Source organism: Heliangelus exortis, chromosome 1 (assembly GCF_036169615.1).
Source record: "Heliangelus exortis chromosome 1, bHelExo1.hap1, whole genome shotgun sequence".
Taxonomy (NCBI): Eukaryota; Metazoa; Chordata; class Aves; order Apodiformes; family Trochilidae; genus Heliangelus; species Heliangelus exortis.
The window spans coordinates 180,709,403-180,731,327 of NC_092422.1; the positions used below are offsets into that span (position 1 = coordinate 180,709,403).

General features: G+C 38.8%; 1 protein-coding gene across 3 annotated transcripts in view; it reads right to left on the bottom strand.

Moving 5' to 3' along the window:
* The window catches only part of TAFA5 (TAFA chemokine like family member 5), a 402,285-nt gene that overhangs the window by 274,550 nt on the left and 105,810 nt on the right, over positions 1 to 21,925 (bottom strand). Inside the window, exon 1 of one of the 3 annotated variants that reach the window (XR_011723950.1) lies at positions 13,568 to 14,606. The exons of the other annotated variants lie outside the window; for them this stretch is intronic. The gene's annotated coding sequence lies outside the window, so the exon portion shown is untranslated. Of the gene's footprint in view, positions 1 to 13,567; positions 14,607 to 21,925 lie in introns of those variants that run through there. 3 annotated transcript variants of the gene reach the window in all.

Here is a 21,925-nt window from a genome sequence, read left to right on the forward strand (position 1 = left end):
TCTAGGGCAGGAGCCAAAGAAGAACAATGAGAGAGAATTGTGCCAGTACTGCCTCCCCAGTTAGGAATGCCAGACCTCACCACTGATCCATGGTGTTCCCAGCAGTTCCTCCCTCCTCTATGGCAGGGAGTGAACAATGCTTTCTGATTTGTTGTTCACCACATTCTGCAACTTCATTCCAGCAATCAAAGTACTATGTTTATTATTTCATTGGGTTAAGTATCTTAGAATTTCAAAGGGCTCTGTGTCTATGTGTGTGTGCTTTCTACTCCAGCCTTCCCACATGACAAAATGATTGATACTGCAGCAACCACTCAGAGTAAATGCAGACATAATAGATGAGTGCAGCATGAAAATCCAGGAAAGCTGTAGAATCTCCATTATCTGAGGTCTTAAAGCAGAGCAATAGTTTAGTATACTCAGTTCTGTTGTGGCCTTTCAAATTATTTTTTCTGATTCTATAGAGAAGAATTTAAATGCTACTTAAAAAAAAAAAAAAATAATTTATATCAGAAAAAAGACCATTTGCAATAGAATTGCAAGTGAAAAATGGTGGAATATCTTAGTGCTGTCTAGTGATAAGTAGTTTCTGTTATTGCATATAATGTATTAAAAAATGAGATCTATTTCTAAATCTAAAATACTAGAATGGAAGAATTATTCAAGTTTTAATACTCCATTGGATAAGGCATCAGCAAAACCAGCACCATAAAAAGTTAAATAACTCAGGCATCCCATGAATCAAAAGGTCACTGGCCATCATTAGTAGAGGTAGATCTAACAGGATATTTAGAAAGCATTAGATGATTATTGGGGACAAACATTTTTTACATAAATTTTAAATAGTATAAATAATATAAATAAAGCTGAAAATAAAAAACTGCTGTTTGCTGAGACTTGAGATATGCAGTAAATTAACTAGTTAAACAACTGACCCTGCAAATTGCTCCTTAAAGGTAATTTGCTCAGTTTAGTTGCATATGGAGTTAGAAAGCTAACAAAGCATTTTGTAACACTCAGAACTGGCCTTTACAATACTCATAGTTCACAGTACTAAAAGCAGCCAACTAACATAGCAAAAATTGATCTCTATTAATGCTACCTTTTGGTCATGTACAAAAGCTGATACAAGGTCTGTTTACCAAAGCTCTGTTTCACACAGAAAATATTATTGGCAAGTTTTCTTGTAGGAAAACAGGATTAATGAATTAAATGGAATTTTTAAAATTATATGAGAAAAGACAGAATATAGTGCCCTGAATATTTAAAAATCATTGATATTTAATGAACAATTGCTGAACAACAGAGCTGAACTAATTCTTACACTGAAAACCACGTATGTCTTTTACTATTTTTTAGGAAAAAAAACCCAAACAACAATTATCTTCAGAACAACATCATTAGAAAGCTGACTGGAGAAGGCTCAGTCTGCATGACTAACCGAGCCTTAATATTTTAATATGTTTTGCACAAATGTAAACTATTTGAGGCCAACTTCCCAAATGCACAGAATTATGCTTGTTCTTATTCACAAAACCTGGGAAGCATCATTCAATTTAGGAGTTTCCTCAATCTAATACATCAAATAAAGAAAATTTTTGCAACCTACATGTTACTATGGCAACATTTTGTTTTTTCAAAATGTAAATTAAGAGCAAAGCTACAATATGGACTATTTATTTCCTTTGTGTTTGCATATAATCTTTTCTCATACATGGATCCAGACTAGCTCTTTTTACTGCAAATGGCTACAGTTTATATAAGATGAAGCTACATGAAGAAGTAGTCAGGATTAAACCACAGTTAGTAAGCACATTTCTACTTAACCTTGACCACTTTAAAACCATAACGTAAGTGCCAGAGAAAGCAATCAAACAAAGTAGTAGTTCTGTAGCAGAGATTTCTGTGTTTTGCTTTATAATTATAAACTACTAGAAAATGAAAATATGCTGCAAATCGCAGTCCTTTTCTTGCTCTTTTTACTGCTAAGGAGATGAAAAAATGATTGCTCTGTTTTCTTAGGAAGAAAATTGTGTTTTGACATTCCACTCTAGTACTGGACAGCTTCACAATTCAAGAACCTGCCTGCCTCAAGATGAACAGGTGTCTGCAGTTCCCATTACAGTGAACAGGAATGATATAAACCTAGAGATAAATCTGACACCTCCAACACCATGTCAGAAAGTCACAACATTTGAATTAATCTGAGCGACAAGCTACTCCTTTTAATTTTACTTCCTTCATTTGTCTGCTGAAGAAAGAGAGATTTGCAAATCTCAACTCATGAACTGAAAATAATTTTCAAACTACTCATTAAAATACTTGTAACAAATACAGATTTAACATTCATTATAAACCATAATACAAATTGCTGAACTTACATAATTTCTATTAACTGGGTTTAATATTAAGAACTATTATAAATCTAATGCATTTTTTTAGCTATTCCCATGATAGAGCTCACAAAACTGAAAAAAAAAAAAACCAAAAAAACCCAAAAAAAAGGTTATACTACAAAAAAATGTATGTGAAAAGATAGTAGCTTAACTAGGATCTATATATAGTTATAGACTTGATTTCCCCATCATGGGCATCTAAGCAACCTGATCTAGTGGAAGATACCCCTAGACGTGGCAGGAAGTTGAAACTAATTGATCTTTGAGGTCCCTTCCAACCCAAATGATTTTGTGATTCTATGAGTTGATGATCTGTGCTGGTTTCCAAAGGGAAAAGTTGCCTGGAAATTTGCAACTGAACATCTAGTAAAACATTCCCATCTAACAAAGTAATTATTAAAAAGGCATAAAATTCCTTGTTCATCTGGTTCTCTGTCAGTAATACAAAAGGAAATTTTCAGAATGTATTCTAACAAAACTAAATCAGAATACTGGTAACTCATTACCTGATACATAACGCCCTAATGTCCCATGAACCAGGTCATATGGCCAGTCATATTGTAACCTAAAAATCAGACTGGAAGAATGCTTTCAAGGGACAAGGCTATACATGCAAGGTTATATAAGAATAAAGGCAAAGCTAATATGGAATCTATTTCTAAGGATAGAAATAGATTCTACAAGCCTAGAAACTAAGGAAGAAAAACAACCATAACAGAACCCTTGACCATCTCCTTTTTTGCCCATGAGCCCACACATGTGAGCTGAATGAAGCTGTGAGAGATGCTTGGGAGAGCATAAAAGACAGAAGGAGGGTGCTAGAAATGAACAAGGATGACTGGAGAAATCAAGCACATCTAGCTGGAGAGAAGCATTAAAACTGTGAAGAGACACTGAGGAGAAATGATAGTTCTTAACTCCTGTTATTTTAACTACTTGCTCATGTATAATTTAACAATCTTTTCTTGTACTCCTGCGAACTGCAAGCATCTCTAGATTTGTTAAGTGACTGCAAGAGTTCTGGCTCCAGATAAGGCCTCAGTGTATCATTAAACGGGAGCACATATAATATTGCTTATAATTCACCACACTGGAGTATGCATTTACACAGCAGCCATTGTTTTTACATCTTTGGAACTTCATGTTACCAATAGCAAGACAGTGTTATCGGGAGCCAGAGCACCCAAGTATGGGACAAGGAACTGTAGCATGAAGCAGAACCTGCCAGTGAAGCTCATTCTTTAATCAATTAATTTGGAAAGAACTTCAGTAGTACTTATCTTTCAAAGTCATTTACCTCATGTATCTTACAGAGAGGAAAGGATGCTTTCCCAAATGAAACAAAGCAAAAGTATACAAAAGTTGAACCTCATGCTGCCCAATGAAACTAAAACTGGGCCCTCTGTGAAACATCAGCTAGAATGGAGATGTGATATAATATCAAATAGTTTCTCTAATCACATTGCTCCTTTCAACTTTCAGACTTCACAGATTACTTTCTCAAGGCTGCTACCAGAGCCAGCTTACTTAAAAGAGAAAGGCTTTTAAAATGTGTGGCTTTCAAAATGCCTTTGGGATCAGGAAAGTGCAGCAAAAAAGGAAAAACTGCTGTTAATTTATACACTGATCTTACAATGCATTTTTTAAAAAAATAATTAACACTAGAAGTGATGTATATATATATATCAGAACAAATTAATATTTCTCTAGTTAACCAGTAATAACAGTACTGGTCTATTGGGCCTTGGCAAGAACTTAGGAAGCAGACATGGCCAAGAATTTGTTCAACCCGTATGTTTTATCACATATCTCTAATTGCCAGCAATAAAAGCTCTTGGGTCTTCAGACCACTTGAAAATCATGCCACTTATTACCTAGATAACAGGTACATTGTTTTTGTCTTTAGACAAAACATGAAAGTTCTTATAATATTAAAATATAAAAAGTTTTACTAAAATGTTAATCAAAATAATGGAAAGGTGATAAGATTCAATAAAATGGATTTGTTACTATATAATACTAAAAAATAATAACACACAGCAAGGGGATTTTTATCTTTAAAGGCCTGACTCTAAGACCCATCAGCAACTATTATAATTCTGTAAAATGAGTTAAGGCAGCATCTGGTACAATCTATATAGTTTTATAGCCAAGCATACAAAAATGCTTACAATAGTTGCAAGATCTTCTGACAATAAAGGAAGCTGAACATTCTCTACTTCATTTACCAGCATGTACTTAGAAAAACAAAGGCAAAAACTAGAACAAAAGAGGAACCCAGAAGCACATCCTTTTTTTGATGACTACATAACACTTTTAAAAGAATAACACAGAACGAGAACTTCCAATGCACAGGAAAAGGAAGGATCTCACACTCACCTTAGTTTAATGTCAGTTAGTCCATACCCATAAGCTAGGATGTACACAAGCACTGACCATTTCAAAAAACTGTTTGATTCTCTTGAGGCTGAATTATTCCTAGATCCACAATTCACATCTCCAAAACATGTACAACTCCAAATAATGGAGCAGTGGTTTGGTATTTTCCTCCCTAAATCCATACATTTGTATTGAAAAAATCATGCATAAAGCCATCTAATTTAATACAATAAAACTGTAGCAAAGTACAAAAAATATCACATAACTTCACTGTCATAATTAATCAGCAGTCACCACAGAACCACATAAAATATGAGTGCTTTTTGAGGAACTAGTGTAAAGAGGTAAGGAAATGTTAACCTTCAATACACTAAGCTGTAAAAACTTTATCTCCTGTCTTTAAAGAAAGGTTAGTGCTGCTCAAGGGAATAATACCTAGTACCCAAGTCTTCTACACCTCTAAGTACAACTTTTTAATGCATAACTGTTCCAGAGACATGAACAAATTCCAGACAGGACTTGTTTCAAACACATGCTGTAGAGCATGACTGTATTGGGTTTGCATGGCAAGGTTCTGGTAGTGGGGGGCTACAGAGGTGGTTTCTGTGAGAAGCTGATAGAAAGTTCTGCCATGTCTGAAGGAGCCAATGCCAGACAGCTTCAAGACAGACCCACCACTGGCCAAGGCTGAGCTTATCAGAGATGGTGGTAGCACCTTGGAGATAACATAGATAAGAAGGAAAAAAAAAACACTTGCATGATTACAGATGGAGAGGGAAGTGAGAGTATGTGAAAGCAACACCTCTACAGACTCCAAGGTCCATGAAGGCAGAGGAGGTGCCTGTCCTGATGGTGACACACACTATCAAACAACCATTATACTGGGTCTTCTTAGTTTCATTTATTTGCAATACAACTATTTTAAAAATGCAAACAAACCCCCAGATTGGTTACCTTTCATATTTTCTTACCTTGTACAGCATTTATTCAAGATTAGGGCTTTTTAACTGCCAAATCAGAGAGGAGAGATTCCCCCGTAGCCCCTGGTGAGGAGCCTGGTGAGGAGCCTGGTAAGGCAGGCTGCCCTCCTGCAACCTATAGAGGTTAATGGTGGAGCAGATATCCACCTGCAACCCAATAGAAGAACCCAAGGCCAGAGCAGGTGGATGCCCACAGGAGGCTGGGAGCCTGTGGGAAGTCTGTGCTGGAGCAAGCTCATGGAAAGTGGAGTGGAGTCCATCCTGGAACACGTTTGCTGGCAGGACTTGGGGCCTTACAGACAACTCAGCCTGGAGCAGTCTGTTCCTGAAGCAACCTATGCTGGTAGTTTGTGGAGAACTGCACCCCATAGGAAGGACTCATGCTGAGTAAGTTTGTGGAGGGTTGTTTCAGCTAAATGCACATTTTGGAGGATAAAACTTGAAGGAACTTCAAAAAGTCACTTGGCAATACTATCCCCAACCAATAATATTTAAACCTGATGGTAAAACTTTCCTGTATCACAGCTTTGCAAGAACATCTACTCTAGTGCTAAACTGTTCTTGCCACTGTCTTTCAGAAAGTCTTCCTGGATACACAACACAAATTTGCTTTGCTGCAAATCTTTCCTAATGTCTAATCTAAATGTTCCTCAAATCAGTTTGCACTTGCACTCAGTGTTTCTTGTAATCTTCCCACTTTACAGAAAGAATAGATTTTTATTCTCATGGCAGAATTTTACCTACTAGCACTAGTAATCTTTTATCTAAACTCAGTAACTTTAGTCTCTTCAGTAATTCTTATTAGGTCACATCTTCTAAAGTTGCATTTAATCCCTTTGTTCTCCTGTGTACCCACTTAATTTCGCCTACATCTTTCCTCCTGTGTAAGTGCAATTAAACACCTAGATTTAGGAATACCATACACCCTTGTGCCATGTTAGAAAGAAGCTGAGATCCAGAATATACTGGTCTATTATAAATACAATTTTTCACCTGACAAATTAACACAGTCTTTACTTTCCTCCATATGGTCAAAATAATAAATCACTCACATAAAGATAAACATTAGCACAACATCTGCTTTTAGAAAATATTTCAATAGATATTGATCCCTTACATTATTTTTTCTAGTTATTTTTATGATAATTTGATGTTTGGATATACTTCAAACACGTTACTCATTGCTTTTCACAAAGCTAACAACAATTAGTAGGAAGATCTATTGTTCTGATGAGCATTTACTTGTGAACTGATGCAGTGCCAAAGGTAAAATATAAAGAATAGGCAGATTCATTATATTGTGTTGGATATCTAGAACAAGCATAGGAAGCACATTTAGGCAAAAAATCAGATCTTGCTATTAAACAGAACCTTCTATCACTTTAGGTTATAAGTGGAAAGAGAATATAAATTCTCAGGAAAATAAATATTTTTAAAATCCAGATACTGGATGGAATAGAGCCCCAGCTTGGACCTACATGAACTTACACTCCAGTTGGCCAGACACACTCGGCTGAGCTACCAATTCCAACTGGGTCATCTAAATACTAACAGAAAATAAATACTGTTGTTATTATTAGTACACAAATTTGTGTTTCCTCCTTATGTGAATATAGAAAGTTATTTGTAAGTATATACGAGAAGAGAAGAATTTCACCTATATTTTGACCAGCAAATTAAAAACATTTATGGAAAATATAAATGGAAATACGAAAAAAAAAGTATTTGTCTACGGATGTAAAAAGTGCACACTTCTCTATAAGGGGACTCACATCACTCTACAGTATTGCCTTTAAGAACAGGTACTGCTCATATATGCTGAGAAAGGTTGGTAATTCCTCACTTATGCACTTGAGGCATGAAAACAGGCAGCTTTAAAAGGATACTGAAAAGTTGTTAATACTTTTTTTACATATTGCTCAGTCAGGAAATGTAGGGGTTCTATACCATCTATGGTGCACCTCCCTGTGAAGACATGCACCTTTCACATAACCCAAGCCCTAAGATTATTTCAAAGCTAATTTGAACGGCAGAAAGCCTGCCAGACTCCCCCTCTTGGTATATCCTGGAACAGCACATACAGGTAGAAAAGGTCTTTCTTCCCTCCCTGAAAATTACTGAGAATTTTTGTCTTCATAGCTTCTTTTCACTGCTATACTTCTCTAACCATAGCTTTAAAAAAATATGAAAATATTAAAAAAACCCTAATGTAAAGCTGTTTCATCTCAAAGGACGACCTCCTCTCATTTTTTTGCAGTCCTGATGTGACACACACTATCAAATAGCCATTATACTGGGTCTTCTTAGTTTCATTTATTTACCATAAAACTATTTTAAAAATGCAAACAACCCCCCAGCTTGTTTATCTTTCATGTTTTCTTTCCTTGTGCAGCATTTATTCAAGCTTAGGGCTTTTTAACTGTCAAATCTCTCTCCTGTATGGCAAGAGAAACCTCCCGCTTCTGCATTCTGTGCCTCTCTCTAGTCTGATGTGCTGCTCTGATAATCTCCTGCATATTTGTCTCTCCATAAACCCGAAAAAAATGTATAAAAAGTAAACACAAAAACAGAATTGTACCACAGTCTGTTAAAAATAACAAGCCCATCAAAAGTAGGCAATTTTGCAGCTGGGACACACTGTCCTCAACTCAGTTTTACTATATATAGGTAACATATGCAGCACATCTGGTATGCAAGGTATCTTACTGTTCTGAGACAGGGGTTAAGCATAAAAGGGCAAACTGAAAAAAAATAACTTGAATATAAACCCAATTTTTTTTACCATATTCTTAATAGCAGTTCTCTTTGTCACCTGAATTCTTTCAACTCTTTATCTTCTTAAATGTTTAAATATAAAAGAAAAAGAAAAGAAAAAAAAAAGAAATGCTGGCAATATTAATTGTTGTAACAAGTCACATTCAAATATTATACAGGAAAATTTTGAGGACCAAAGTCTCAAAAGGTTTTAGAAGACAATGAATCCTATCTTCAAATTGCTTTACACGGCAGCAAACATTAGTTTTACCAAGTTTGTAAAGCTATCAGATTACATGAATATAAAGCTTTGGAAAAAAATTATTTTGGGTATACTGTTAATAGGTATTTCCAAACATTAGCAGAGGAAGAGCAAGTTGTTTGTGGTTATACTGCTAAAGAGAATAATGTTACTTATTTTCAGTGTCGAAATGTACACCCTAAAAACATACAAATATGCATAAAGCTTTTTCCAAACTTTTAGAGCAGTCTAAAATATTTAAACCTGTTAAAAATAGACAGAATAAGGGCATTAAATATAAAATCTAACCAATTTATTGCTACTAATAAATGCATTATTTTAAAGAAAGTGATGCAGTATTTCTTGCTGTAGTGACACAATTCCTCTGTGTTTGATAAAGAAGTGCCAACAGGAGTGTAAGTAATAATTGCTAACTTTTGCCTAAGGCAGAAAAAATTATAATTCTGAAAAACGTGCTAAACAGATACCCTTTTCATATGTATAAGTATATACTATATCTGCACAAGTTATAATAATATCTGGTTTATAGCCATAATCTGGTTATAACAGAAGAATTGGAATTCTCTTGTCTCTATTTAACAGCTGCAAACGCATCAACAGAAAATCACCATTTTATACAGCTTACAACTAAACAGCTACCCAACAGATTAAGAATGTGGTTTTGACATCTGAATACTCCAATACTCCAATACTTTATAAGTAAGATTACTGAGACTGAATCCATGTTTCTGTGTAGTTCCTCTCCAAACAAGGCTCACATCACCGTCATCTCATAAACCATTCAAAATATTAGAACATCCTGATAAGACATTGCAGTTTCTTAGTGAACAATCACAGGATAAACAACTCCTTAAAGTTTATCTGGGGCTACAACACACCCTGGATGCAATATACACACACCCCTCTGAAGTTACTTCCTAACTGCACGGCTTTCCAAGGGATTCAAAGACTTTTAGGAACTGTATCCTTCACCTTTCCCCATCACTGCTGTGTCTGAATAGTTAAAATGTTCCACTGGGTGAAACGGGAACTTGTCTGGGGGCACAAGTGGGAACACAACTGATGTGTGTATCATTGATGTTACTGAGTTCTCTTTGAATAAATGTGTTAACAATAATAGAGTACAAATAATTGAAAAATTATCTACTTCTGATACTCAATGGTGTACGCAAAAAGTTTTAGATATTTCTATTTTTAAAATCCCTTCATACTGACTGCATCTGACTGGAGTATGTTAAACTGTTCTGCAGAGAGATCAGACAGGCATGGGACTGCAATTATGTATCACAATACCCTTTTCTGGGTTCACAGCTCTATTCATCTTTTAGTAACACTGAAGGACAGATTGGACATAGGGGAACGGATTAGCCACAGGATGACCTGTATTTCCACACAAAAGCCTAAGTGTGGAAAAATGGCACCCTGTGTCACTCGTTCTTCACTTCCTGAGAAAAACATATTCATGAAAATAGACATTTAAACAGCTCTTTCCCACTCATCTCAGAACAAGCATTCATTGTTTCTTACCACCACTTAAAGGGCAGTAGTGTAATGCTACTATCGAACTGCCTTAGTTCAGAAACACATGCAAAAAAAATTAGGAATTAAGACAGGGCTACTTAGAAAAAAATATAGTTCAGCATTGGAACTGAAAATAAAAATTAACAGAGTGAAAACTCAGTTGATTATTACAACACAATCTCATATTGTGACTGAAGGAGGATTTCATTCTGCTAATAAGTATCATCTGGATGTAATAAAAGTTCTATAAACTACAGCCATACAGTACAACTGAAACAACAAAAATACCTTGTGTTAATAGGTGGTAAGACTTTGTCACAAAAGTTAACTTCACTAATTCCAACTCGGTATAAGGAAAATTAATATAGAAGAAGATGTGGTAACTGTATCATCTGAGTAGTTCTGAGAAGTGAAGATAATGTCAGATTTATATTAAGACCTCACTCTGGGAAAATAATAAGCAGTAAATACAGATTTTTTTTTTAAAGTGAAAATGGAAAAAAAGTAAGCATTAATTATAAGTCAAACTATAATTAGTTTTACATTTAATTCTTTTTAAAAACAATGTTCTTGAATACAAAAGAGATTCTTGGTGTATGAGTTTGTACTATCAAACTAGCTCAGAAGATAGGTGCTATCAGCTAATCTGGTTGAGCTAGGAGACCTGGTGGCTTACTTGTTTGTTCTTTGGGACTAAAGGAAATTATCCTCCTGCACAAGGCATAATAAAATGAAAATATCCAAGCATTTAACTAAGGAATTCAACCACACAGCTGAGTTCCAAGAAATGCACCCCTGGAGTTCATTAAGGTCCGATGGGAACGTAATCTTTTTTCCAGGAAATCAACAGTCTAACAGCGTTGGGTGCAATGAGACATTCCGGTCCTAACCCCTAAAGGGCTAATGCTGATAGCAGAAAAAGACTTCAAAAAATCTGAAGGTCATATCACACTATCCCTTTTTATAAATATTTGCTTAGTAAACTAATGTGGTAGGCATATGGTTAAATTATTTGCTAGTACTTTTCTCACACTTCTTTCCCTTGTCTGAAAATGATAAAAATAAATAAAAATTGGGCTTTAAAACGAGAAAGAAAATAAATGTAAATCTTGCAAACTATTTACAATATTTAATTTAAATCTTCTGTTACCTCTTTCTATTGCTTTTAGAAGCCTGCATTTGAATATATTATTCTTAAACCAATAATTTTTATTTGTAAGTTCTTTTTTTTTTTTTTTTTGTATTTTGTAAGTTCTTCAAAAAGGAATAACTTAGGTATACCATGTAGACATTCAACCAATTCCACTAAATTATTCAGTGTTATTATTAAAACTACAGAGTAGAATACATACACTGCTTAATTAATTACGAAAAGGGTCAAAATGTTATTCTGGAATTTCCACCCATCAAGAAAAGGCTGAAAAGCAGCCCAATACACACAATCTTTATTTACAGTACGTGTACAGTTCTCTGTTAAACAAAACAGAAATATTTTGCTCACAAGTATAAACAAATTGATGCAATTAAGTTAGTTGACAAGATCAGGAGCTTCAGTTCTCTCTCTGCAATCCACATTAAAAGTGTCTGGAACTGCTGAAGGAGAAGCTAAATACAATGTGTTAAAAGTCTTTGGTGTATGGCCATGGCTCGAGTTTTTATATTTTGATTTGCTAGCTTTCTACTCCTACAATGCAAGAAGGAATATTTTAAGTGAAACAAAATGCTTCTTCCTTTATGGATTATTTACAGTAACACAGGTCTCAAAGTGAAGCAGTGAAAGACTGAAGAAAAAAAAAAAATTATTTATTTTTATATTTAATTCTGAAAAATCTCTCAACACAACTAATATCATTAGATAGAAATATATAAATGCAGTAGTCCGAGCATGTTATAAGAGTGTTAAAATTGTGATTATGTGAGAGGCATTGCACCCAATGCACTTAAAGCATGGGTAGGTTTCTTAAAGGAGAAATCTCTGGCACTGGAAATACATGGATAATGTTTCTTAATTAACCAAATCAGGCAAATCAGTGTTAAATCATTTCAGAAAAGACCTGCGAAAATGTGCAGTCTCATGTTTTTTTTGGACTGACATTAAATTAAAATCAGCAATGATACTTCAGTGGTTGCAAGGCTGTTGCTTTGCCCAGTCTTAAGTGAAACTTTGTCCCAGTCACATAAAAGTTTTTTCATGCTTTGCACAGCCAGCACTCCAAGCTGAACTAGGCTGCTTTCTTTAGGTAGCTATATTCTCATATGGCAATGCTACAGAACAATCAATGGGTTCAGCAAAAACATCATACTCCTGTGTTAAACTTGTTAATACTGCTTAAAGAACAATGCTGTCCTTTCCTACAAATGACCAAATATATACACAACTCAGGATTCTCACCTGATACTCAGACACAGTTTGCTTTACAAGTAAGCAGTGGAATCATTATTATAGCAGAGGAAAGAAAAAAGGGAAAAAAAACCTAACAAAACAACAACAACAAAAAAGTAAAAACAAGAAAGAGAGAAAACCTAAAAGAAATGAAAAAGAGCAGTACAAGGCTTACTCCCCAAGAAAATTCCTCTATCCACCAAATCAAATGTATTTTTCCACCCAGCTCATGTGGGAAAAAGAAAGAATAAAACCTGTTCCACAATCCAAACTATTTTCTCCAGTAAATTGTAATCACAATTTTTTGACCACAGCGTGGAAAAAAACAGGAGCCTTGATACCATGCAAAGGCCTCTTCCAGTTTTGGGGCAGCGGGAAGGAAGATGCTGAACGCCCAGGATTTGCTCTGCCCTGCCCTTTCCATAGAACTTTAGTGCCATCTATTGAAAATGTACTGAATAAGGAAGAGAGAAAGAATGCCTATTGATTTGGTAAAAAAATAATACATTTACTTGTTACGGGTTTTTTGGTTTATTAATACTCCCATGATGACTACTGTTCTGTGGCCATCTGATAGAAACAAATATTTTCTATACAATATACATCTCCCATAAAGAAATGAGACATTGGATAAAACATTGAAGACAAACATCACACAGATTTTATAAACATAGATATATATATATATATATGCATTTACCAAGAATCTAAGTCTAAAGCTGCCTGTTATCTAAAGGGAAAAAAAAAAAATGAGAAGGCTTTAACGGAAAGGAAATCGGCGTTGAAGCACTGCTGTAAACAGAACATACTGGAAACAGTAAAAATAATTAAGGTACCTCGTAAAGACCTTAGTATTAAAGAAGAGGGTATGTAGACATGCAGATATAATTACCTTCTTTAAGAAACTGTGAGTGGATGACAAATATAAGAAAACAGCAGATCGCTGCTCCTGCTAGTGCCCATAAAGCTTTCAAGAGCTGCATCTCGGTCTGAAACTCAGTAAATACCCAGAAAGTCACACAATGAATTTCCACAGCGATGCATCAACGCTTCCCTCTGTGCGCCAGGCGCGGCGGCTCCCGGCAGGGACCACACTCCCGAGCAGGGCGGGCGAGCCCGGGGCTGCGGAGGAGGGGCCGGGGCTTCACACCCCGCGCGGGGGCAGCGGCAATGCCGCGCTCTCCTCGCCCAGGCAGCCGGAGCGGAGCCCCATGAATCAGCGCTCCGTCTCCGCGGGAGCCGCGCCGAGCCGGCGGCAGGGGCAGGGAGGCCGCGCCGCGCCGGGCCGGGCCGGGCTGCGCAACAGCGCCCGCTGCGCCGCGGGGCGCGGGGCCGCCGCCGCCCGCTCAGGGCGTTCCGCCGCCGGGCGGCGCGGGGCGTGCGGGGGCCGGGCCCACCCCGCCGTGGCTCGGCGGGAACCGCTGCAGCATCGCCGGGCTGCGAGCGCCGCTCGCTCCTCCGTTCGCTCGTCGGGCCGCCGCTTCGCCGCTCGCTGCCACGGCTCGGGGAGGAGAGAGCGAGCGGGGAGGGGAGGGAGCGGGTGGAGGGAGGGATCTCTCTTGACTGCAACTTCTCCGGCTGGCGGCAATTTGTTGCACCCCCCTTCCTCCTCCCCCGGCTCGGAGATTCTCTCTGGTGCGGGGAGGGGGCGGGGGGAGTCAGCTCATCCCGCCATCCCTGGCAAATGCGGGGTCACTCGGAGGCTTTTGCCAAGATCGCTGGCCTCCTTTCGGGCTCGCTCCTCCGCTGCCGGGGCTCCTCGTCCCCCGGCTCCGGGCTCACCCCCGGGCGCCGCGGCCGGCCCCTCTCCCTCGCCCGCCCTCGGGGTCGACCCCGTCCTGACGCCGCTACCCGGCGCTGGTACCGCCGAGAGCCCTCCGAGCCCTTACGCCCGGCTACGGCGAGAGCTCTCTCAGTCTACAGGTTGATTGCCTCCGTTGCATCCGTCCCCACGGAAAACAAGAACGCAAATGAAAGAATGTCATAAATCGGGGGAAGGGGGGGCCGGGGGGGGGGAGAAGAAGAGCTGCTATTTTCCTGCCGCCCTCCCACTCCAGGGGAAGCAGGGGAAGGACCGAGCCGCGGCGGCCGGCTGCCGTAGAGAAGGCAGGGGAGGTGCTGCGGCACGGAGTCGCTGCGCGCTCGGCCCGCTGTTGCGGGACGCGCTGCGGCCGAGGCCAGGGGCAGGCACGCCGCGGAGCTCCGCATCCTGGGTCGCCCCGACGGACGGGGGCTGCCCGGTGAGGACGGGCGTGCCGCACAGAGCTCCGTGCCGCACAGGCGGCTGAGGCGGCGCGGGGGCTTGGGGAACAGCTCAGCGCTGCAGCGCTGCCGGCTGCGCCTGTTTGGGCGGCGGGGAGAGTTGCCTGGGACGGGCTGCCTGCCAGGTGCCTCTGTAACCGCGGACGCGCTGCAGCTCCGCGTCTCTCGCTTTCAAGCGCCGCCGGTTGGTCCGCGCAACTTCTGCGACGCGTACGTGTCCGGCACCGCGGGACGCTCGGGGACAAAAACCCCGAGTGCCGCGGAGCGAAGCGGGGGGAAGGCGGACCGAGGCCGGCGGCGGTCGAGTGGCGCGGCGGGGCCGGAGCAGAGCGGGCAGGAGCAGAGCGAAGGGCGCGCTGCGCGCGGAGGAGGGGGGAAGCAGAGGGGCAGAGGAGCAGAGGAGCAGCGGAGCACCGGGCAGGGGCTGGGGCAGGTGCGGTTCGCAGCACCACCGGACGCTGCGGGCAGGGGGCATCCGGAACGCCGGGAGGCCTCGGCGGGGAGGGCAGCGGATACATAGCCCGGCCCGGCCTGGTGCGACAAGGTACGGCACGGTCCCGGGTCCTCCCACCCTGCAGCTCCGCGACAAGCTAAAAGTTGCTGTGCTCCTCAGTGTGGCTGTTGATTTACTGCACTACATTAGCAATGATAATAACGCATCGATGGCCAATGCGTTACCCGGGTTTATCAGGGATAGACCTGAAAGCGCATCCGGTAGTTTTGAAGATAGAAACCAAGTAAGGGAATATTTGAACGCTAAGAGCTTTGTTTTCATAGCTCTTTTGTTATATGCTTGCATTTATGTGTTGGTTTTGTTGGTTTTGTTTTGTTTTGTTTTTTTTAAATAATATTTAAATATCTTCTTAATTTGAAAAATAGAGAGGATTTCCGGGTGCTAAGAAGGACAGATTAATAAAAGACTGTTATTTTCACTGGGCAAACATCTTCCTTATTGATGTAAACTCATCCCTGTGCTTTTTGATTTTTCACTGATAGCATGGAGAAACATTAAAAACAACTATGTTTTGAATTAAACTTCACACAAATCCCTATAAACCCACTTACTGTATTTACTATATTTGCAGATTACAGCAATGCAATGTTAAAGCAATGTCATCACTACACTAGAGATATTCCACTCTAAATCTTTTATTCTAATACACTTTGATGAGAAATTTGCCACGCTTGGGCGCAGTTCAGGTTGGTTTGGGGTTTTTTATGTTTATTTCTCTTGTGGGTAAAAGAAAAAAGTATCAAATAGCTAATGTAAATTCATACATCTTATACTTAAGCATACCCCACTTCGCCCCCCCCCCCCAAAAAAAAAAAAAAAAAAAAAAAAAAAAAGACAACCAACCAACCAACCAAAACCTGAAAAACAGTGAAAACTAACAACCCAAAACCAAACAAACAGAAAAAAAACTGACATAGCAGCTTTTAAGTCCACATATAAGTGGATTTTTTTAAGTGTATCAAATGTAAAGAGTTTATGCAGTCCAGAATAAGCAGCATGTATCTTTCAGTTTGAACATACTAAGTTTGGGGAGAAATCCTACGAAAAATTTTGCTCATCATTTTCCTTTTTGCCAAAAGCATGTGAAAACCCAATGTCAATGGGTCAAAATCCCCAAATTGCTTGCCTCTTGTGAGGTTCAAGATTATAACCCTTCTCCCATTTTAAACTTGTCTTACTTTCTTGAACTACTCAATCAGATGAATTCTTCTGGTCTTCCATGGGCTTTGGGTCAGACCCTTTCGTAAGCAAGACATCAGAATGCAGCACTGTGCTTCCTGGCCACAGGGGAGACACTATATGCACACAAGTGTGAGTAGGAGCAAAATCTGGTTCAGCACTCACACTGTACAGATATTTGGTCTCATAGCAACAAGGGATTCCAGAAGACTTCCTGCTTGAGGGGACAGTGGTACCTGGCAACACTGCTTGTTCTACTAAGTAAGGTTCACTGTGGGTTTTGTGTTTTCTAAATAGTTTTGGACCCTTCAAATAGGGAGGCCTATTCAAGAAACAACTGTCTTCAATTTCTTCACTTGTCACATGCATTTATAAAATATTAAGATATTTAAAGTTACTGGCATAGACTTTTCTAGAAGACTTTTCTGAAATAATTCCACTGAAACAAATTTCCACTTTCAGCCTGTAAAGGCTAAATTTCAGCCTATTAAGATCTGCATTCCTAGCTAGTGGAATAACACCCATCAAACAACTTTTAGGCTGCTTAGGCCAAGAGAGGTTTACAGAACTGAACTATCTCACTGTGAATTTTCAGTTTTTCACCAGAGCTGACCCCACACATCTCCAGCAATACAGAGGCAAAAGGCTGTGGTCCCAGCCTGCCAAGGAACCAGTTCACAGGACTTTCCTAGTTGTATTTTAATGTTAAAGGGGGGATTCTCAGCAGTTTAAAGCTGGTAAAGGATGGTAATGTGTTGGAAGACATTTTCAGCACAGAAGACAGTTCCAGCTGGGAAGTGAGGAATGCATTTTCCTGGTGATCAAAGAGCAAGAGGAAATGTGTACGAGATACAAGTCCTCCGGAGTTCTTACAGGAAAGCAGCACACACCAAAAAAAACCCAAAAAACCACCATAATTTCCAAATACAAAGCTATACAGCTCATTTGGTTCACTTTTGGGTATACAGTTCATTTAAAGCTTCAATGTAGTTCTACAGAATTACAAAAACTGGAACTCTGTAGCAAAGACAGCAACCTCTTCTCAATTCAAGAGGTTTAAATATAGTGTTTCTACTCTGCATTTAAATCTATGAAAAGATTCTACCAAACTTTAAAAGATTTATTCTTCGCTACTCAAATATTTTAAAAAAATGCGAAAACTCCTGGAACACAATCATGCTTATATCGTAGCCCATATACCTGTAGCTAAGCTCCTAGCATTTTCAGTTCTGTAAAAAACCTTTTGCATTAATTATTTTATTTCTGTTCATGTGATAAAACCCCAAATTATGCACAGCAGTTGCATATCTAAATGCAGTAGCACAAGATATGATGTTAACCCATTTTCACTAATGAGTTTGGAAACTTCTACTGGTTTTGAATCACAAAAAATAGAGCAGACAGTATCTATTATTAGGTTATCTAGATCAAACCTTTACCATTGCCCACTGGATTTCGTTTTTGTTACTTTTGAGTTACTCAGGCAATAGTCTGTCACCAGTCACTTCAGGTGATTATTCCAGCCCAGTGGTTCTCTCAGCTGGAATGTTTCTTCTGATGCTAAGTTTAACATTTTATTTTGTTGAAATTCACCTAGTTCATCTTTCAGATATGCCTGAAGTAGCATTATAAATCTTTTTCCATTTTGAACCTAACCAAAATAGATTATACATTGACTATATAGTAATGAATTCAGATGGATATATTTCCACCGATTAGTTTTTGCACTCTTTAAGTATTTTTACCCACTTTTCTCCACATGACAATGCCTGGTTCACATTTCTTTGCTACTGGGCCTCTCACAACTACAGTCGTGCTCAAAATTTTATTGCTGATCTTCAGATAATGCTGGGTAAATGCCAATGGAGTAAAAATTAATCTCTAAAGACATTCTTTTAATCTCTGATTGGTGACATGATGCAGCTACCACAAGAATCACCATATAAAAGTTTCACTTTGTTTTTCCTTCATTTACCCAATTAGCTGATATGTTAATAAATCTCTAATGATTTTTGACAGACTAAACCCTGTTTCCAGCTCTTTCTCCCACCAGTAGATTCATAAGAGGGATAGTGCAGCCTAAATATTTTAGAATATCCAATGTGCAAGTTTCTTGTTACAGTGCATCCTGTCTGCATAGAACTTCTGATGTATTTTTCTTTCTAAGTAATTCTGTTGCCTTTGGGTTTTCAGTTGTATTATTTTGCTGTTCTCATCTTCTTCCTTTGTTCTACTGACTTTTTATTCAGGTATCATTTTCTACTTACAGAGAAAGAACTCTGTCAGCATTTCACATCGTATGGACAGTTGTGCATTGGGAACTCATTGCACTTTCTCCCACATAGCAGTCACCAGTTAGTAATAGCTTTTGGCCACTACTGACACAGGCCATATAGGAGCTTCTTAAGAAGTGAAAGGTTATGTAAGAACACTCTGTTCCATTGAACCATTGGTAAATTCCCCCAAAGTACAAATCTGAAATAACACAATGTGCCAGAAACAGGTAGTATGGGTGATATAGTCAAAGTATGTTACTATGCTTCTCCTTTCTTACTGTACTTATGGATCACCTTCCTAATATCAGCTTATTAAGCAATCTCACCTTCCATAACTGAAATATTTAAACAGCTTGCTTCTGAAATGTTACTTTTACTCTCTCTCATTTTACCTTATACCCTCAACCTGCTATGGGAGCACCTAGCTTTGCAGTAGCTGCTCTGACACATTTAACAGCACAATTATAGATGACTTGGTAACCACCCATTGACTAAAAATAACCTAGCAACTGAAGACACACTTAAGTATTTATACTCAGAGATCCCAGAGGAACCCTTTACAGCTCTTGTAGCTGGGGAAAACATATGTATCTCACCAAATGCAGTAGGCTAGGAATACTCAGGGATGGGGGCATAGGGGCGTAGGGGAAATGATAACATTCCACAGCTGAAAGATTTTCCAGACAACACTGCCAGCTAATCCAACTCTTATCCAACTAGCTCTGCAATTAAGGTTTCCTACTGCGAACAATGACAGCACTGTGACCTGGGGACTTTTCTGCACAGACAAAACCCAGTACCATCTGGGATTACAAAATTTAGAGCCTTAAAAAAATCCAGTTCCTATACTGATGGTACTTGCAACCAGTACAGATCCAAAGGAACTTGTGCCAGCATGCATATGAAAAAAGACATGAGCTGTAATGAATGAGCTGCTGGGGAGGAGCAAGCCAGGGTAGCATATCCTGAGTGAAGAACCTGCAGTGCTTAAACTCACACTGCCATCCAGATTATGGATATTTATTTTTCTAATGTGAAACGTACTGAATTTTCACTTAGCTTGTTCAGGAAGAAATATTCTAGTGTCTAAAGAAAAAGCTGGTACTGGCTCTAATGTCTGAAGAAAAAGCCAGTCCTCGAAATGGTGTGATATAACTTTTGTGATACATGAGTATATGTGCTATGGCTTCCTAGGGATATTTTTATATATTTGAGAGGGGAAAAACCCCTCAGTATCGAATTGACAGAACCACACCTGTCTTAATGGAGAAATTGGAATATTACAGTATCTGTCTGTCCATCCTTCCATACCCGTTGTTGTTTTTTTTTTTTTTTTCCTGGTTTGTTATGGCCTCCCTCTACTCTTGTTTTCAATATAAAGCTTTCATTCAGCTAAAAAAGGTCTGAATAGGTAGCAATTTACATCCAGGAGGAGAACTACCGATCTCAAAAAGAAAGTCTACAAGGTCTCAAGGGCCTTTCTGCCTGCCTTCAGTTGCAAGATCATTGCCTTGAAATAGTAATGAAGTGTTCAAAATCAGGCTGGACAGGATTTTAAACAACCTGTCATTTAGTGAAAGGTGTCCCTGCCCATGGCGGGGGGTTTGACTAGGTGATCTTTGAAGGTCCCTTTTGAACCCAAATTGTCCCATGATTCAGTGGTAATACAGAGTATACACATATTGAAACTCACAGTTCAGACCAGTGAGCAAGGCATAAGCCTGAATGTTCCAGTCACAGTAGTGCTATTCACAAAAATCACAGTGAAATTGAGAGGGCTTACCCTCATATTTTTACTTTTTTAATATATTTTTAAATTATCTGGGTTTTTTAACGCTACGCAAAATAAAAACTGTTTACTCCTTTTTTTAAGAAAATGTATCTGTATTACAACCAGGATGATTAAACACATTAAATTAGTGGAATTTAGCCTACATGCACACAGCTAAAATGCTGTAACATACAGTGAATAAATTCTTCATCAAAAAAGACCTATGGAGAAAGCCACAACAAATAAGCAGTGATTCTATGACCCATGTCACAGCAAATTTTTATATCATGGCCAATAGCAGTGTTGTATGGAAAAGTTACTAATAAGTAAAACTAATAAGTTTGGGGGTTTTGTTTGTTCTCCCCCCTTAGTGGAGGGAAAAAATATATCCAAATTCTACAGGAGCGAATTCTGCTATACAAATTCATACTCACTGTTGATTTAAGCAATAAACCTATGACCTATAGCTTGAGCTTTAACCAGAGAACTTTCTTTACATTTATTTAGCTGTTGTCTTTTGACATCAAAACCTGGATGTCACAAAAATTTATCAGGAGCTGAAGTCAGGCCACAAAGGACACTTTTAATTGTTTCAGTGAGTGGTTCTTACTGTAGTAAGTAGGAAAGAGCTGCAGAAAAAATAGAGCATGTCCACAACAAACCAGGCATCTTTATAGACAGTCAGATCTGAACATATGAGGATGAGACAATGTCTGCCTCTTTAATATTTGAGCATATTGGTTGACATCTCAAACCATCTCTAGGGGATCCTGCTCTAGCAGGGGGGTTGGACTAAATGATCCTCAGAGGTCCCTTCCAAACCCTTACTATTCTGTGATTACTGAGGAAAGAGGTGATCTTCAGTTGCTAATAAGCTAGCAGAGGAGAAACAAATATTTTTCAGACAAATGTTAAGAGCAGCTTCTTTAAGAAATTATTCAAAACCTAAAATAAGCAGTTAAAATTTTTTACATGCATGAAATGAACAATTATTACACTTTAAGTATAAATTAAAATGGGTTTACCACTATGGCACTCTTGTTTTAAGCGTGGAAACTGTTACATGTTCAAGAGATCTACGCCCGCATCAGAGTATAGCAGTAAAGGAGACCAAGAATTTAATATATTAAATTTCTTCTGGGTCTGTGTTCAGGACTTCATTCCAAGATCTTGAATAAATAAAGGAGATGTTTTAAAATCCATAAACAGTAAGTTGTTTGTCATTCTGAAATATAAGCCAATAATTTT